We start from the raw sequence: 20,095 nt of genomic DNA, 5'->3' as shown, positions 1-20,095 counted from the left end.
AAGAGCCATTCTCTCTAATACCTTCACCCTCCCTACGTTCCCATCACTAAAAACAACATAAACATCAGTTCTGACAACCGCGCCAAATGGAAATGTAAATGTCGTGTGACTAGGGCCTCCCGTCGGGTAGACCGTTCGCCGGGTGAAAGTCTTTCGATTTGACGCCAACCGCGCCAAATGAAAATGTAGCAAAACAAGAATTGCATCTTCATAAACAAAGCATCTGGTTTGCTGCTGTGTCCAATATGCAGAACAATCACAGATGATCTATAAAACCAAGGAGTGTATATCACAACCTCCTACCTGTTTCGCCTGCAAGTTTGTTTGAAAGTAATCCTCGGAATCATTCTTCACCGCGCTAGTATTGAAGTGTTACCTCAAAAAGTGGGTGTGGCAGGAAGGTCGCGTCAAGCATTTATTTATCAGGCACTTCGCGTGGGATTTCATTATTGAAACATTGCGAACTTTTGCCCGTGATTTCTACTAATAAATAAAAATAAATTGAAAATTGACATTTTCGATCAATTTCATGACTGTTCCCTTAATGTACGAGGTGTATTTTCTTAAATAAGGTCCATTTGAACGTAAGTACACAACGAAAGGTTATTTCAAAAAAGTAAATTTATTTTCAGAAAGTACATACTTCACTCTATTTTTCGACATAGGTGCCAAGTTTTTTGAAACACTTATCATTCCTCTCAACCAATTTTAAAATACCCTGTTCATAAAAACTTGCCACGTGCTCCGATAACCAAGAATTCAGTGCCGTTTTCACATCGTCGTCATCATTGTAACAGTTGCCACTGAGGTGTTGTTTGAGGTGGTGGAACAGATGGTAATCGCTCGGCACAAGATCAGGACTGTAGGGTGGGTGGTCTAAAACTTCCCAGCCAAAACTGTCCAATAAATCGCACGTCTGACCTACAGTGTGAGGTCTTGCATTGTCATGGAGAAGGACAATTCCCTTTGTCAGCATGCCGCGTCTTTTGTTTTGAATCGCTCTGCGTAGCTTTCTCAGGGTTTGGCAGTATGCTCCTGCATTGATAGTGGTTCCTCGTTGCATGAAGTCGACCAACAAAACACCATGCCTATCCCAAAACACCGACGCCATGATTTTGCGCTGGGACAGAGTCTGTTTGGCCTTCACCTTTACAGACGAGGTTGTGTGTCTCCGTACTATGCTCTGTTGCTTCGATTCGGGCGTGATACGCGAAACCCATGTTTCGTCTCCACTTACGATATGACTCAAGAAGCCGTCACCTTTTTCGTGATAACGAGTCAAGAACTTCATCGCACACTTAAATCTTTGGTTTTTTTGTACTCTGTTAGGAGTTTCAGGCCCCAACGGGAGCACAGTTTCCTAAACTTTCGGTGTTCAGAAACAATGTTGTACAGCACTGATCTCGACACGTCATACAATTCGTTTGAGAGACCTGTTAGTGTGAAGCGCCTGTTCTCACGGATCCTCGCTTCAACGGAAGCCACTGTGATCTGTAATCAAAGAAGGGCGACCGGAGAGGTCCTCATCATGGACGTTGTCACGGCCATCTTTGAATTCTCGTACCCACTTAACGCACTTTGCTTTCGCTCATAACAGTATCACCGTACACTTCGCAAATCTGTCGATGAATTTCTGCAGCAGACAGGTTCCTTGCTGACAAAAACCATTATCAATGAGCGAACCTCACACGCGGCGGGCGAGTTGATAGTCTTAAACATTTTGAAAGCACAGAACAAAACCATACAGGTTAGCTACAAAGCTGAAACTGAGCACAGTTGTTCCCGAGGCATGCCGGTACACGACGCACGCGCTCGTTGCGGTATGCGCGCGAACTGCTAGTTTCAACAACAAAACGGACCTTACTTAAGGCCGGTATTACACTATCAAACTTCTTTGTCAAATATCTTTGTCAAAAATCTTTGATGGTGTAATAGAGAACTTTGTCAAATGTCTTGCAATATTTGATCAAATCTAGGGCCTCGCTGTAGATTTGATCAAAGAAGTCGCTTGTCTTCTGTTCACTGCAATGTGACATGTTACCACATGGAGCGCTAGCATCGCTGCAGCGTTCTGTCGTCTGTAGTGTTTATACAAAAATAGAGTAGAAGATTGGAGACCTGACCAAACCTAACCTAGCCCTCTCCTGTAGCAAGGAATCAGAGTGTTACAGTGAGCCTGTCTTCTGCGGATGTAGCAGTTCTTAAGTGAATGTTGTGCTTTGTGATACGAGGATACACTTCACTGAGCACATACAGAAATATATGCTCATCCATTCTTAAGTAATTGATGTACGACTTGACGTCCTCCACTATAAGCACACGTAACGAGTTTTGTTGGATGCTTTTATCGTGTTGTCGTAAAACCCACGGCTTCACCCAGGTATGTTTCCATTTTTCCCCCACTTCTCTTCCGCATGTGCACACAGTGCAATTGTGGTACATGCAACTGCTGTGGTTAATAACAAGTTGTTGTTGTCAGCCATCTTGAACTTTGACGAAAAATATAATGGCAGTGTAATACCCTTTCTAGCGCTACGTCAAAGATCTTTGTCAAATATATTTGATCACATCTTTGATTAAATCTTTGACAAAGAAATTTGATAGTCTAATATCGGCCTAAAACACACGCCTCGTACAATATGGTCCATTCCCTAAAATAAAAGGATACAGTAATAATGTAACTTTTTTCCCAGAACCGATTTTTTAACCAGCACCGTACGTTGCATTGTGTTACCTACGGGTCTCATGCAGGTTCTTTTCCTTGTACAAGGTTGGCGCTAGATAAGTATTAAGTACTTTTTTAACCTCTCTCTCCCCAACCTCTAAAGGCAGCCAGTGTTTATCAGCAGGAAAGGAACGGCCCACGAGAGTGTCGCCATGGAGACACGGCGGTGAATGCAGGTGTTATCTGGCGGCCACACCCAACGCACCCATCGACATGTCCATCATGCTGTCACCGGCTGTCTGCGCGGAGGCAGTCAAAGGAGGCACCAGCCGCAGTTATCAGCCTCACGCTTTGACGCCCGCCCCTACTGTACGGCTTCCGTGTTATGCGCGACACCAGACACTGCTATTCTCTAGCGCCAGTTTCAGTGATCGAGAACTGCGTGGCTGTTGTACGCGAATGATGACATCAGAGTTGAACATGCTTATCAAAGTAACGCGTGTATTTCTGATCTGAAGCACTGACTGAGTTTGGGAAACAGTAAGGAAAAATATAAAACTTTCTGCCAGATTGTTCGTGCCGGACGTCCTATGACACTTGCTCTAGTTGTTCATTGATCCGTTCACTCAGTTTTTTATTACAGAGGGTAGCTAAACCCTCTGACCGAACACGCTGAGCTACCGTGCCGGCGTTACCATCTGAGCTACCCAAGCACGACTCACGCCCCGTCCTCACGGATTTAATTCCACCAGTACCTCGTGTCCTACCTTCCAAACTTCACAGAAGCTCTCCTGCGAACCTTGCAGAACTAGCACTCCTGGAAGAAAGGATATTGCGGAGACATGGCTTAGCCACAGCCTGGGGGTTGTTTCTAGAATGAAATTTTCACTCTACAGCGGACTGTGCGCTGATATGAAACTTTCTGGCAGATTAAAACAGTGTGCCGGACCGAGACTCGAACTCGGGACCTTTGCCTTTCGCGGGCAAGTGCTCTACCATCTGAGCTACCCAGGCACGACTCACGCCCCGTCCTGACAGCTTTAATTCCGCCAGTACCTCGTCTCCTACCTTCCAAACTTCACAGAAGCTCTTCTGCGAACTTTGAAGAACTAGCACTCCTGAAGAAAGGAAAAATATACATTCCTGGAAATTGAAATAAGAACACCGTGAATTCATTGTCCCAGGAAGGGGAAACTTTATTGACACATTCCTGGGGTCAGATACATCACATGATCACACTGACAGAACCACAGGCACATAGACACAGGCAACAGAGCATGCACAATGTCGGCACTAGTACAGTGTATATCCACCTTTCGAAGCAATGCAGGCTGCTATTCTCCCATGGAGACGATCGTAGAGATGCTGGATGTAGTCCTGTGGAACGGCTTGCCATGCCATTTCCACCTGGCGCCTCAGTTGGACCAGCGTTCGTGCTGGACGTGCAGACCGCGTGAGACGACGCTTCATCCAGTCCCAAACATGCTCAATGGGGGACAGATCCGGAGATCTTGCTGGCCAGGGTAGTTGACTTACACCTTCTAGAGCACGTTGGGTGGCACGGGATACATGCGGACGTGCATTGTCCTGTTGGAACAGCAAGTTCCCTTGCCGGTCTAGGAATGGTAGAACGATGGGTTCGATGACGGTTTGGATGTACCGTGCACTATTCAGTGTCCCCTCGACGATCACCAGTGGTGTACGGCCAGTGTAGGAGATCGCTCCCCACACCATGATGCCGGGTGTTGGCCCTGTGTGCCTCGGTCGTATGCAGTCCTGATTGTGGCGCTCACCTGCACGGCGCCAAACACGCATACGACCATCATTGGCACCAAGGCAGAAGCGACTCTCATCGCTGAAGACGACACGTCTCCATTCGTCCCTCCATTCACGCCTGTCGCGACACCACAGGAGGCGGGCTGCACGATGTTGGGGCGTGAGCGGAAGACGGCCTAACGGTGTGCGGGACCGTAGCCCAGCTTCATGGAGACGGTTGCGAATGGTCCTCGCCGATACCCCAGGAGCAACAGTGTCCCTAATTTGCTGGGAAGTGGCGGTGCGGTCCCCTACGGCACTGCGTAGGATCCTGGCGTGCATCCGTGCGTCGCTGCGGTCCGGTCCCAGGTCGACGGGCACGTGCACCTTCCGCCGACCACTGGCGACAACATCGATGTAGTGTGGAGACCTCACGCCCCACGTGTTGAGCAATTCGGCGGTACGTGCACCCGGCCTCCCGCATGCCCACTATACGCCCTCGCTCAAAGTCCGTCAACTGCACATACGGTTCACGTCCACGCTGTCGCGGCATGCTACCAGTGTTAAAGACTGCGATGGAGCTCCGTATGCCACGGCAAACTGGCTGACACTGACGGCGGCGGTGCACAAATGCTGCGCAGCTAGCGCCATTCGACGGCCAACACCGCGGTTCCTGGTGTGTCCGCTGCGCCGTGCGTGTGATCATTGCTTGTACAGCCCTCTCGCAGTGTCCGGAGCAAGTATGGTGGGTCTGACACACCGGTGTCAATGTGTTCTTTTTTCCATTTCCAGGAGTGTAGTTCGACGTCACGTCGACGACTGGGTGGTTAGAGACTAAGAGCAGACTCGGACTGAGGTAGGAAACCAGTTATGCCTTTTCAAAAGAACCATCCCCTGTTTTGCCTAAGTAGTGTAGGAAAACCACAGTTATACTAAGCCTAAGTGGTTGGACGATGATGTGAACAGTGAAAAATACTGTACTAGTCCAGAGTGCTAACCTCTGTGCCACCTCGCACTGTATATTAACATTACTTTTCTAGGCAACATATTCTAACTCAGTATGAGGCTCAACCTAAGACTTCAGTGTTACGAGTTCGGAATTGACAATCATTCATCTGTCAACTGATGGCATGTTCAAAAAATGGTTCAAATGGCTCTGAGCACTATGGGACTTAACTTCTGAGGTCATCAGTCCCCTAGACTCAGAACTATTTAAACCTAACTAACCTAAGGATATCAGACACACCCATGCCCGAGGCAGGATTCGAACCTGCGACTGTAGCAGCAGCGCGGTTCCGGCCTGAAGCGCCTAGAACCGCTCGGTCACACCGGTCGGCTGATGTCATGTAGCTCAAAAGAAACAGTAGTAATCGGAATACAGTAAATTGTATTTCATACCAGTGAGTTGGACTTACGTTTGAACTGTGTACGACGTTAACAACGTTGAAAACTGGAAATTTGTAAATCATGGGAACTAAGAGAAAGGAATTAATGAAAAAATTCTAAAATTTCCAATGTGACAATTTTACGTTGAAAAGCTATAATGAACATTTCGTATCAAATGATTAAACCAAATGAACAGTGGTGCACTGAATATGTTTTGCAGAAGTAATCTTACGAGAACGTAGTTTTTCGCGGTGACATTTTTGGGTAAATGTTTCACGGATTTCTTACCACGTTACATTTGTATGTACGAGTAAATTCAAGCTTGCGACAGCTTCTTCCATCTTCATCGTCAGGAGATATCTGTAGACTGTATTGTCTCATTATTTAGTTGACCAAATTCTGTCATGGAGACGTCACGAAGTCACGGAACTTGCACAGACTACTACAAATTATGTCGGTGTCTGTGACGGAGGCACATTAGTAGCGATCTTTATTTCGTTAGACGATGGGTAATTTTGCTTATTTCTCTGTGCGCCCTTGGTGGTACACGGTTGACGTTGAAAGGTTACAGATAAATAAGCCGATTTATCCAGCGCCTAAAGAAGTCGACATCGCTACTAATATCTTCGTACAGCCATATTTAAACTGGATGAAGGTGGGACACACTAGTTACTGCCCGCCATCCATGTGGAGCACGTGTTGGTCTCACCACGGACTTCTAGACTGAGCCACACACAACTGATTTGATCAAAGTGTACGGGCCTAAAGATGGCGTTGACGCAACGTCGAAACTAGTACCGAAGTAAATATAAAATCTTAAGCACAGCTGGAGGAATTCCATTTTTAATAAAAATCGCTACTAATATTCTTCTATGATATTTCTTTCTTTCCCTTACGCCATAGTCCCGCAGTGATCGCAGGGTCGGCGTCGTTACAACGGATTTGGCAGTGTTAGTGTTAGGGATGGCCGGATGCCCTTCCTGCCGCCATCCCGTACCCCCCCAGGACGGAATCAGTGTACACGTCTAGTGTAAATCGTGAAATAGTGCGGACGTGTTTCAAATGTCTGCGACGCGTGTAACTGAGGCGGAACGTGGGGACCAGCCCGGTATTCAACTAGCGGGATGAGGAAAACCGCCTAAAAACCACATCCAGGCTGGCCGGCCCATCGGCCCTCGTCGTTAATCCGCCGGGCGGATCCCATCCGGGGCCGGCGCGCCTACCGGAGTTAGCGCGCTCGGCTACCCTGGCGGGTACTGATATTCCTCCGTGATAACATCGACGTATTCTCTACGAGGGGCGTTCAGTAAGTAATGCAATACTTTCTTTTTTCTCGGCCAATTTCGGTTGAAATAATGCGGAATTTTTTGAGGACATCGTAGGATATTCCCGCTCCAGCCCCCAAGGATTCATGAAGTCCGATAGATGGCTGAGCTGTACGTTGGATGAGGTGTCCGTCATCGCAACAAGATCGTTCAAATCTGTTCATCTCCCGCTTGCCGGCCGACGCACACAGCTGTAACTCCTGCAATGTACTCGTAGGCATTTGCGGATACACTCATGCGAGGTGACCGACAGTTCACAGTCAAACACCTCGCTGCTCAACTGCACATTCCTATTGGTGGCGCTTACACGCTGTTCCACCGAAAGAAGTTCACAAAACTTCATTGAACTGTTCTTCCTCTTCCACCCGACAGCCCGGATCTCGCACCCGCCGGATTCCATCTGTCCGGGACACTGAAAGACGCACTCCGCTGGAAGCCGTACGTGGATGATGGGAAAGTTATGGATGGAGGAAGACGTTGCCTCCAACGTCGACGAGTAGAGTTGTAGCTTGCGGGCATACAGGCCCTCACAGTAAGGTGGCTTAAGGGCGTCGCATGGGACGGAGAATATGTTGAAAAATAGGGTCTTGTAGCCAAAATAGTGGGGAGTAATATTGTGTATTGGGATGAATGAAACCAACCTAAGTTCACAAAAAGAAACATGTGCAGCATTACTTACTGGATGCCCCTCGTATATGCAAGTTTCGTGACTTCGTGACGTCTCCAAGACACAATTCGATCAAGGGTATAACCCATTTCACAAGACTCTCAGCAGACGTGACGTCATCTCGCGCGATATCGACAGCTATAGGAACTGCTTTTGACAAGGAAGAATATGAATGTTATTGCTCATCGTTTCACTCACAGCAAGTTAAAATGTCCTCTTAGGCTCCTGCCTAACCACACACTCGGAAATCGCCATATATTCGGAAATAAAGAGCCAAATATTTGCAAAAAGGAAATGTATGAATTTTTAAGCTGCTGTTTTCATTCGCAGCCATTAAAACTGTCCTTTTAGTTTCCTCGGAAATTTCCAAATATTTATTTCACCCTTTGTTCTCTAATCAGACGGAAATGTAAGTACCATCGAATACTGCAGAACATAGTTGTGTTACATTCGTAAGGAAGTCCCAGAATGTGTTGACAACTCTAAGACGAAAAAAAAATGCGTATAGCGGGATGCGAACCTACATCCTTCGATTACACAAACAACGACATTATCATGACGCTAGGACTTATTAATCTCCTGTCTTGGTTACCAGAGCACGTCTTGAAAGCTTGTACGTTGAAGTGTGTTTCATGCTTAATTTGTAAATTATTGATGATAACAACCTATATGACTTTTAATTATAACAATAATTATAATTAATCGTACGAAGAACGGTGTGTTTTTATAAATCTCTGATAAATGTGCATAAGGTTTTGTGAGACGCCCGTACCGAACGCTAACGAAAGTCGAAAGCGGTTGTTGATTTTGAGTCGCATTTGCAGAAATACTTGTGAAATGTGTGTTCCCTTTCGGCCAACTAAATAAAGTACCACTCGGCCTACAGAAACGTCCTGGCGATGGCGTCAAAGAAGGTGTCGAAAGCTTCAGTTACCATACAAATCTGACGCAGTAAGAGGTCAATGAAGCCTTTATCCAAGTGATAATGTTTGATATTCACCCACAACATCACACTGTAATCAAATGCCAAGCACATTTCCAAGAATCGTATCAGACTTGTGAAATTTCAGCTTAAGCATCGTAACGTGTATCATGTGGTTTTTGGAAACCCAGAATCTACTATGTAGGAATCAACATGGATTCCGGAAACAGCGATCGTGTGAGACCCGACTCGCTTTATTTGTTCATGAGACCCAGAAAATATTAGATACAGGCTCCCAGGTAAACGCCATTTTCCTTGACTTCCGGAAGGCGTTCGCTACAGTTCCGCACTGTCGTCTGATAAACAAAGTAAGTGCCTACGGAATATCAGACCAGCTGTGTGGCTGCATTGAAGAGTTTTTAGCAAGCAGAGCACAGCATTTAGTTCTCAATGGAGAGACGTCAACAGACGTTAAAGTAACCTCTGGCGTGCCACAGGGGAGTGTTATGGGACCATTGCTTTTCACAATATATATAAATGACCTAGTAGATAGTGTCGGAAGTTCCATGCGGCTTTTCGCGGATGATGCTGTAGTATACAGAGAAGTTGCAGCATTAGAAAATTGTAGCGAAATGCAGGAAGATCTGCAGCGGATAGACACTTGGTGCAAGGAGTGCCAACTGACCCTTAACATAGACAAATGTATGTATTGCGAATACATAGAAAGAAGGATCCTTTATTGTATGATTATATGATAGCGGAACAAACACTGGTAGCAGTTACTTCTGTAAAATATCTGGGAGTACGCGTGCGGAACGATTTGAAGTGGAATGATCATATAAAATTAATTGTTGGTAAGGCGGGTACCAAGTTGAGATTCATTGGGAGAGTCCTTAGAAAATGTAGTCCATCAACAAAGGAGGTGGCTTACAAAACACTCGTTCGACCTATACTTGAGTATTGCTCATCAGTGTGGGATCCGTACCAGATCGGGTTGACGGAGGAGATAGAGAAGATCCAAAGAAGAGCGGCGCGTTTCGTCACAGGGTTATTTGGTAACCGTGATAGCGTTACGGAGATGTTTAACAAACTCAAGTGGCAGACTCTGCAAGAGAGGCGCTCTGCATCGCGGTGTAGCTTGCTCGGCAGGTTTCGAGAGGGTGCGTTTCTGGATGAGGTATCGAATATATTGCTTCCCCCTACTTATACCTCCCGTGGAGATCACGAATGTAAAATTAGAGAGATTAGAGCGCGCACGGAGGCTTTCAGACAGTCGTTCTTCCCGCGAACCATACGCGACTGGAACAGGAAAGCGAGGTAATGACAGTGGCATGTAAAGTGCCCTCCGCCACACACCGTTGGGTGGCTTGCGGAGTATAAATGTAGATGTAGAACGTGAATATCTTCATTAGGTATTACTTTATTCAAAATAAATTGATTGTGTCTGTGGTGTCACCGCCAGACACCACACTTGCTAGGTGGTAGCTTTAAATCGGCCGCGGTCCATTAGTACATGTCGGACCCGCGTGTCGCCACTGTCAGTAATTGCAGACCGAGCGCCACCACACGGCAGGTCTAGAGAGACTTACTAGGACTCGCCCCAGTTGTACGACGACGTTGCTAGCGACTACACTGACGAAGCCTTTCTCTCATTTGCCGAGAGACAGTTAGAATAGCCTTCAGCTAAGTCCATGGCTACGACCTAGCAAGGCGCCATTAACCATATCTAGAGAGAGTCTCACTTGTATCATCAAGAATGCTGTATACAAATGATGGATTAAAGCTAAGTATTCCTGGAGCTACGTACTTTTCTTTATAGCATTCATTACGTATCCTGTTTCAGACCTCACGCCCATCTGCGTGAGCTTAACGCGTGCATTTCGGCTACTTCCGAGTGGCGTGGCTGTCTTGCTACGCCACAACAGTGTCCACACCGACTGAAAACCAAACTACTTGGCACCGAGATTAAAGCACTGGACTCGTCTTCGCGAGTAACGGTGTTGACATCCCTCCATAGACATCTAGATTTAGTTTTACTGTGATTTCTCCAAATCTACTGAGGGAAACTGAGAATGATTCCTGCAAACAGACACAACCCGTTCCAGTTCTTGTTCAATCCGAGGATGTGTTCCGTGTGCAATGACCTCATCGGCGATGGCACGTGAGTCAGCGAGGCAATGCAATCCTTGTGGTGCGACCAAGAAGCTAAATCTTCACGATATGAAAATTTGTTATTATATGCTTATCGAGCAAAAAGCAATACCAGTTATCCTTTCTAAATTAGATTTCATTTTGAAGCTGTCGTTTCGTCAGTACTGGATGAGGCAAGCGTTTGTGATCCCGCAACATGACGTCAAAAAGAATTTCACCACCACGAAAGCAGAATTTGTACGGAAGTTTAAAGCCTACTACACATTTTTTAAAACTAAAACTGAGTACATAACTGGTGTAGCCTCAGTAGCAATGTCCCGAAAATTGACAATTTTTATGCGACATTTTGACCCAAGAATGAATATTAATGCGATCTGACTTCGTTGTGATTGATGTGCGCAGAAATGGGGCTCGCCGTGCAACACAGGTGCCTCGGTACCGGTTTTGGATAGCGCCATTTTGTCATACGAACAGTTTAGAAATTTATCTGTTTCAGAAATGCTTCCACTCTTACCACGAAAGCGAATGATCATCCGCTCTTGAACGTCGGATAAATCGTTCCGCTTCTGCATTACGGCGACTGCACTGTTTTCTGCGTCCCCCAACACGTTTTATATACCCTCAGCTCTAGTGCTGCCACCTGCTGGTTGTGAATGGTTATCGCACGTTGACGTCGAACATAGATGGTGGTCACTGGACTCGTACTTTTCCTGACATACGTCGCTCTTCATCCTGAGATGAAACAAAACCCGCAACAGTCCAATTTTGCACCTCATTCCTTGAACAAGTTCCAGTTCGATACGAGAATCATTTCCTACTATAAAAACATAAATTTAAAAAACTCTACCATTTTAATCCACGTGCTCCAGGACACGAGCACTTTTCTCGAGTCCTTGGTAAAACTCTCACATACTGAGAGAGTTTATAATAGTTGAAAATTTCAAGTTTGCGTCTTTCATTGATCAGTTATTATTGAGATGAATAACTGCTCTCGCTTGGCACCAGCAGAATAGTAGTAATACAGTAACGGAGACTGATTTTGAGACATTCAGTATTTATGTGACAATCAAAACTGTCCGCCAGACCACAGATGTGGCTAAGAAGAGACCAATTGCCTCTAAGTAAGACGCAGAATGCAGATGTAACTAAAGAGGCGCGTCACACATTACGCCTGCACCACAGAGGAGTCGCAGGATGGGTTTCGACGGTACAGGTCATCGACAGCGGCTGTGTGTCGATCCTGATGGGTATCGACCGTGGTGACTAAGACGGGTAACCCGATGCACGACGTGTCTGCACGGCGCGGATCGATTTCAGCCCTCGGTGCCACGAGTGGTGCTGAGAACAATGTGGAACTCGAAACCAAGTTCCCAACCGCCGCCGAAAGCTAGGCGTTTTATCGAGTCGGTCGACCGGACATTATTCGTGACGGAATGTGTACTACCATTAGAGATACACCCTTTGCAATTTGGTGCTGAGGTAACTCAGAAATTTTCTGCGTGGTCATCGAAGCAGAACGTTCACGCGGCTAACGGGGTTGATGCAAAGAGTGGTAACATCGCGTGAACGGAGACTGCAACATCAACATTTACTAGTACGTTATCTGATCAAAAGTGTGCGGGCACTTATTAGTGTGTCTTCTCTTCGCCTCGATGCCACCGTACTCTCAGTGAGGTATGTGAATGTCTTTGGAGAAATTGCAGTCCGGTCTTCTTAAGGAGAAGAGCAAACCTGACAAGGTAGTGATGTTGTGAAACGAAGCCGACGTTCTAACTCTTTCTAAAGGTATTCCAGCGTATACAGATCGGGATTTTGGGCAGGCCAGTGCATTTGAGGAATGTCACTGCCTATAAATCATTGCCTCACAGATGCTGCTCTATGACAGGGGGGAATTGTCATGTTGAAAGAACCATTGTCTTCGAGCTGTTTCTCTAATGCACTGTTGGCGCTACACATGATGGCAGGTGTTCTCCAGGCGTACACCAGTCCCACTCTCTTCCATCTTTCTATTTACATGCCTCACATAACGCCATCAGCAGTTCATTCATTCCAAGGGGCGTCGCTGTTAACAAAGCGGCAAAGCAGTTCGGAAACTGTTCCTTATCTCTAATACGTGATTGATCGCGGTTGAATCTGCAGGATTACTGGCAGTAAGATTGCGTCATATAACACATTTCCGGTGCGTTTTGGGCTTGTCATCTGAAAGCAACAAAATTTCCTGCAGAAAGTGTCATCACTTCTGTCTCTGTGAACACAACCTTTGACCAGCTTAGAGACAGAAGTGATGACACTTTCTGCAGGACCTGACCATCATTTTGCAGGACAGTGTTCAAGCACGTACAGTGCAAGCTGTTACTGATTTGTTTGACTGATGGGGCTGCTAAGTGCTATACCACCTACTGCACTCCCCTTAATTAAGCCCTCGTAAGTTCAACTCGATTTCTAAACTGAAGCAAACACTTCACGGCATTCGCTTCAGAACTGCTACAAATTCGACGGGCAATAGACCGCGCCGCTCGAAATGTCAACACAACTGCCACTGCTAAGAGTATCCTACGACTTCCACATCGCTGGCAATGGGTTATACCCAATGCTTGTGACTACTTTGAAGGTCAGTAAACTTTGGAACACGTATCTATTTTGTACGAGCTGTAAATAAATAGTTGCCACTATTAACGTTCCAGCCCTCGTATAATTAGCTTGCGTGGAAGAATCTGCAATTTCTACACGGTTGTTTCCCTCCTCCTGCCACACTGCACTTCAGAATAATCTGTCTTTTCGAGTTTCGTAATCATTTTCTCCAGACACTTAGCAGACATCACACTCCTGAGTGCCCGGAACTTATGCAGGGCTAATGGCGCATAGTCACCGTTCTTGTAAACGACGTTTACCAGCAGCGCGTGACCCTGCATTGAGACATTCATGCCGAAGGCCTCAAACTGAATCAGACACAAACTGAGGAACAGCCGTGTACCTCGCTTCTGTTATTTTACATATTCTGCCGCTTACGGCGCCATCTAGTGATAAAATGTTCGTTAAATTGTGTGTGTGTGTGTGTGTGTGTGTGTGTGTGTACGTGGGCGTTTGTGAGTAACATCAGTGCTCCAACTCATCGTGTGACAAAACACCTAGCTACTCTGTTGGGCCCTATAGTAGGTCGGTGAGAGCATCACAATAAGAACTCGGCGGACTTCTTACGCGAGGGAATGCCTTTGAATGACTGTGATATTCTAGTAAATTTTAATGTGGTCTCTCTTTTCACTCGTGTTCCCCTGTCTGATTTGTTACGGGTGATTGAGGTTAGGTTTGGTGTTGGATTGACGAACCTATTTCGACATATGTTGACTTCTACTTACTTTTAATTCAGTGACCAGCACTGCGAACAGACAGATAGAATTACGATCGGAAGCCCGTTGTCACCTATTATCGCCACTCTGTTTATGGAAGACTTCGAGAAACGTGCCTTGGAGTCGACGTCTTCGAAACTTGCGTGTTTTTTTCAGATACGTGGACGATACTTTTGTTGTTTGGCCTCATGGCAGTGAGAATATGAACGACTTTTTAGAACACCTATATTCAGTCACTCGAATATTTGTTTCACGGTGGAGGTGGAAAAGGATGGCTGTCTTTTCTTCCTTGGTGTGTCGATCAGGAGGAAAGTTGGTGGTACGTTGGGACATGCAGTTTATAGGAAGCCTGCTCACACTCGCTTGTATTTGCAGGCTGACAACGGCTAGCTCTGGCCCAACATGAAAGAGTACTGCGTACCTTACTTCACAGGGCCCATGTCATCTCGGACCATGAGGGTTTGTCGGCTGAGTTAACCCACCTCGTGGTCACTTTTCGTCAGAATGGTTGCCGTGAAAGACAGATCACAAGTGCGTTACCCTATCGACCAATTGCGCATCGTGTGAACGGTGATGATACAGCCTTCTTGCCTAACGCAGGGAGCATTTCGAACAGAATTGGTCGTATTTTGCCATGATGTGAAATGTGGCTTTCGACCACCGTTTAAGATCAGGGGCCATTTAGGTTCCACTGAGATGATCTTGGATTGCATAAGACGGTTGTACATCTTATTCCTTGCAATTGTGGCATACCATACATTGGTCAGACTATCAGGACTGTGGCCCGCCCGGTTGACCATGCGGTCTACCGCACGGCTTTCCGGGCGGGAAGGAGCTCCTGGTCCCCGGCACGAATCCGCCAGGAAGATTTGTGTCGAGGTCCGGTGAGCCGGCCAGTCTGTAGATGGTTTTTAGGCGGTTCCCCTTATTCCGCCTCGGTTACACTACGCCGGCGATTGCTGCGCAAACAAGTTCTCCACGTACGCGTACACCACCGTTACTCTACTACGCAAACATAGGCGTTACACTCGTCTGGTGTGAGACGTTCCCTGGGGGGCCCACAGGGCGCAGAACCGCACAATAACCCTGGGTTCGGTGTGGGGCGGCGGAGGGTTGAAGTGGACTGCGGTAGTCGTCGTGGGGTTGCGGAGCACTGCGGCTGCGGCGGGGACGGAGCATCTCCGTCGTTTCTAGGTCCCCGGTTAGCACAACATAACATAACATCAGGACTGTGGAGGACTGGTGTACCGAGCCTGAGCAAATGTGCCATTGCAGAAAATTGCCTTGACACCGGTCATCCTGCAGAATATAAAACACGGAGAATCTGGCATCTACTTCCAGCTATGGGGAAAGTGGTATTAATGAATCAGTTGAAATTAAATTAACAAGTAACGTTGTTAATAGAGATGGCAGTTTTTGTTTAAATTGTGCATGGAATCCAGCTCTCCTCCTTGACCAAAAACATAGGATCAGGGTTAATCCTATCTCAGCCATTGATTATTGATTTCGCCATCGATAATTTTTGACGCCAGCCATCACTGTTTTGTGATGAGCTAATGTTTACTGTATGTGTGTTTGTGTTTGTGTGTGTGTGTGTGTGTGTGTGTGTGTGTGTTTGTGTGTGTCTGTCTTACCGGAGTTTCTCTGGAAACCGTGGTTCTAAATTCGCTTGCACAGCGCTTACTTGCTGCAGTTGCCTTGAAAGCGGTAGTTTATACTCATGTCCAAATATTGGCGGTTGTGGACGACATCACCTGCCTGCATTCTCTTATGTTACTTATAATCTGTTTTGGTTTCATAATGTTTATTCTTTCCGTATCTGCCTTCCCCGAATCGAAAGCAACACACATTCGCAGATAAGTCAGCCGTGAAAAAACTTTTCTCGCTTGGGATGAGGTTTGAAGGGGAGCTAAACGTCGCATTGTCGTGGAGTGCAGCGCCCCCGCGACGGCTGAGAACCGGCGGCGCTTGCAAAGCGATGCACGTACGGTACAGTACAGTGTAGTGGGCGACCTCGCTCAGCCAGTGGCGCGGCTGTGACGGTCAGGACCTTGCCCTTGGCGACAGGAGACGGCACGGCGTATGCCAGCGTCCCCACAAACGACCCGCTGCAACGTTTGCTGTGCGCAAATCTATGTTTAGCGAGCGTTGCAGCGCAGATACTCGCCTTCAGTTATTACCGCAGGTCCTATCGAAGCTCAGGTGAACGTTCCCCGGAGAATAATACTGCCCCCATTGGTTTACAATGAGGCGACAAAAATCATGGGATAACCATAAGCACATAGACATATGGCGGTAGTATCTCGTACACAAGGTATAAAAGGGCAGTGCATTGGCGGAGCTGTCATTTGTAACCAGGTGATTCATATGAAAAGATTTGCGACGTGATTATGGCAGCACGATGGGAATTAACAGACGTTGAACGCGGAATAGTAGTTGGAGCTAGACGCATGGGACATTCCATTTCGAAAATCGCTCGGGAATTCTGTAATCCGATATCCACAGTGTCAAGAGTGTGCCGAGAATACCAAATTCCAGGCATTACCTCTCACCACGGGCAACGATGGGGCCGACAGCCTTCACTTAACGACCGAGAGCAACAGCGTTTGTGAAGAGTTGTCAGTGCTAACAGACAAGCAACACTGCGTGAACTAACCGCAGAAATCAGTGTGTGACGTACGACGGACCTGTTCGTCAGGACAGTGCGGCGAAATATGGCGTTAACGGACTCTGGCAGTAGACGGCCGACGCGAGTGGCTTTGCTAACAGCACCACATCGCCTTCAGCGCTTCTCCTGGGCTCGTGACCGTATCTGTTAGTCCCTAGACGACTGACATACCGTGGGCTGGTCAGATGAGTCGTTATTTCAAATGGTAAGACCTGATAGTAGGGTTCGAGTGTGGCTGCCTGTGCAACATGGTGGAGACTCCATAGTGGTGGGGCTGTGTTTACATAGATGAGATCGGTTCCTCAGGTCCAGCTGAATCGATCGTTGACTGGAAATGATTATGTTCTGCTGCTTGGAGACCATTTGCAGTGCCGGCCGGGGTGGCCGAGCGGTTCTAGGTGCTACAGTCTGGAACCACGCGATCGCTACGGTCGCAGGTTCGAATCCACGTCACTCGGCCACACCATTTCGCGATTCGTTTGAAGAACATTCTGGACAAGTCGAGCGAGTGATTTGGCTACCGAGATCGTGCGACATGAATCCCATCGAACATTTATGGTACGCAGCATGGCTGAGTATTTCTATAGGGGACTTAAAACGACTTGTTGAGTCCATGCGACGTCGAGTTGCTGTTGTACGCCGGGCACGATATCAGGAAGTTTCCCATTACTTTTGTCATCTCAGTGTATGTGTGACATATTTATCACAACATGTTTTGGGACAGCGTTAGCTCATTATCAAGTGGCATAAAACAAAGAAACAAATCAATACATCGCAGTACTAAAACACATACTGTCAGCCATGTAAATACCTATATTGCCCTGTACTATCACATACCTCGAAGTTTCTGTGCCATTAGACACCGCCAAAAGTGAAACCCCAGCAGCAAACATGCATTGTCAAGCTTGGAACTCATCCTTTATCGCCGGTCGGAGTGGCCGAGCGGTTCTAGGCGCTACTGTCTGGAACCGCACGACCGCGACGATCGCAAGTTCGAATCCTGCCTCGGGCATGGATGTGTGTGATGCCCTTAGGTTAGATAGGTTTAAGTAGTTCTAAGTTCTAGGGGACTGATGACCTCAGCAGTTAAGTCCCATAGCGCTCAGAGCCATTTGAACCATTTTTTGACTATCTAGTCTATTACACCTGGCAGTCAGCGCGTCCAATTTCAGTAGCGAATCTGCTCGCACTAATTTTAGATTCGCGTCATTGGAGAGTGCCACATGCAAATTGCTTCTAAGTGCCCACCGAACAGGAAGCTCTAATGTTTTTACCACGTCTGTAGCTCTGTGGGATTGTATGCAGACAACACAGTTATGTACTGGAAGATGGTTACGAAATGCATATAGATTTACGGATGACCAGTGTCTGGTGCAAGATTAGCAGTTGACGCTCGACAGTTATTTATATCCCAGCTGTGTCCATCCACAAAGCAGATGCGTTTGCAAAGATAACGCGTGTCTCGGTTACAAGAGAAGTCAATACGAATTTTCAATATTTTTATCGTTATCACTTTCACGTGATTCTTGTACAGTAATTATGATGATGAAGGCTTGCACCTTCTAAATGTGTCAGTTTTAGTGCCTTCGCGTTTAATAGGTCGCTAAGCCTACATTTTTACGTTGATTTTAACACCATTTCCTCGAATCCATTATGGGTAAAATCAAACTTGTATTTGTATCTACCTGTCGTTGCGGCGAAGCTTTATTTTTCGCGAGATTTACAAAGAATAAGGGGATACTGTTATACTTTTAACTTGATCTGCAAACTTATGGTTTCTGTCCTTTCTTCGCAGGTCTGGTGCCCAGTCAGTAGTGACGTAATCGAGGACGGAGCCTGTTTCCCCAAGATCATTGAAGGTAAATACTAATGAAAAGAAAGATAAGTTGTAGCATTTAGTATAGCTACCGGTTGACGTAGGTGCAGGGCGGAAATACACACAAAATTGTTGAGATTGCACTTTAATAAATTAAATGATCCACGAATAAATTTTGTTAACGGTAGGAAATTGTGTGTGTATGTATGTGTGCGTGTGTGTATTTGTTCGTTTGTTTTCTTTTGTTTGTTAGGGGCGCTCAACGAGGAATGTGTAAAAAAGTCCTAGTAAAGAAGCAGTCAACTGCAATGTGTGCATGCGTTAGCAATAGTGATAAAAAGAATGCCACACTTATAAATGGAATTATATATCGGCGATTTAACTTATTGCCGAGGTAGAGAATGCTTCATTCCAACGTAATTCTCTTTCTTCCACTCTCACTTTAATTCTTGCACTCCTTCTTTCACAATTATCTTCCCAAGTGTCGTTCTTTTTTACTTTTGTCACAGCAGTCTGCAGCTGAATTTGAATGAAAACAAATAAAGCCTATATTTTTAGAAAAAAAGCTGTTACTTCAACAGCTAAAACAGTAAGGCCATAGTTATTATTATCGTTGCGAATCATGTTTATTACCATGTCCGTGCTGTCATCGAGAACGTCAGCACTGACGAGCCTGCTCCACGTCAGAGATTCCTACTACCACCAAAAAATGTAGATCTGATGATGATCTTTGTAGTAGATCGATCAGCAAATAAAAAGTAACAACTTATAAGCGACCACGACTGTGTTTACTAAATAATTATAATTAAAAAAATGGTTCAAATGGCTCTGAGCACTATGGGACTCAACTGCTGTGGTCATAAGTCCCCTAGAACTTAGAACTAATTAAACCTAACTAACCTAAGGACATCACACACATCCACGCCCGAGGCAGGATTCGAACCTGCGACCGTAGCGGTCGTGCGGTTCCAGACTGTAGCGCCTGTAACCGCTCGGCCACTCCGGCCGGCAATTATAGTACTATAAGATCGTTGTTCCCTAGAGCAAATTTTTCAAAATGCCAGGTTACTAACTACTACACAAATTATTTTTCCTAGAAATGAAGCTAATACTTATAAAATGTTTCCTGTTAATATACTAATACACAGAAAGAAATTCTCACAAGATTGTGGCTGTCTGCTCGCAGGCTCTCTCACAGCCAGTCAACTGTGTAAATGTGATCATAGGAACAAACAATGAAACAGTTTTAAAATCTTACAAAATGTGGAAACAGTGCTCGGCAAGGCGGACAGATTCTTTGAAAAGTCAACATGTCCAATTGCTGATAGCGGCCAAATCTAGTCTTTTAGTTAACAAGAGAGTAACGCAGGTGTAAACAATTAGATAGCTGTCG

The 20,095-nt window shown here is 46.2% G+C and overlaps 1 protein-coding gene across 3 annotated transcripts in view; it reads left to right on the top strand.

The window, feature by feature from the left end:
• The window catches only part of LOC126189000 (myosin heavy chain 95F), a 432,971-nt gene that overhangs the window by 72,466 nt on the left and 340,410 nt on the right, over positions 1-20,095 (top strand). For all 3 annotated transcript variants that reach the window (XM_049930806.1, XM_049930805.1, XM_049930803.1), the window contains exon 2: positions 18,682-18,745. The gene's annotated coding sequence lies outside the window, so the exon portion shown is untranslated. The remainder of the gene's footprint in view (positions 1-18,681; positions 18,746-20,095) is intronic.

Source organism: Schistocerca cancellata, chromosome 5 (genome assembly GCF_023864275.1).
Source record: "Schistocerca cancellata isolate TAMUIC-IGC-003103 chromosome 5, iqSchCanc2.1, whole genome shotgun sequence".
Lineage (NCBI taxonomy): Eukaryota > Metazoa > Arthropoda > Insecta > Orthoptera > Acrididae > Schistocerca > Schistocerca cancellata.
The sequence above is the reverse complement of the archived record's forward strand: the minus strand, read 5'-3'. Positions and strand labels throughout refer to the sequence as shown.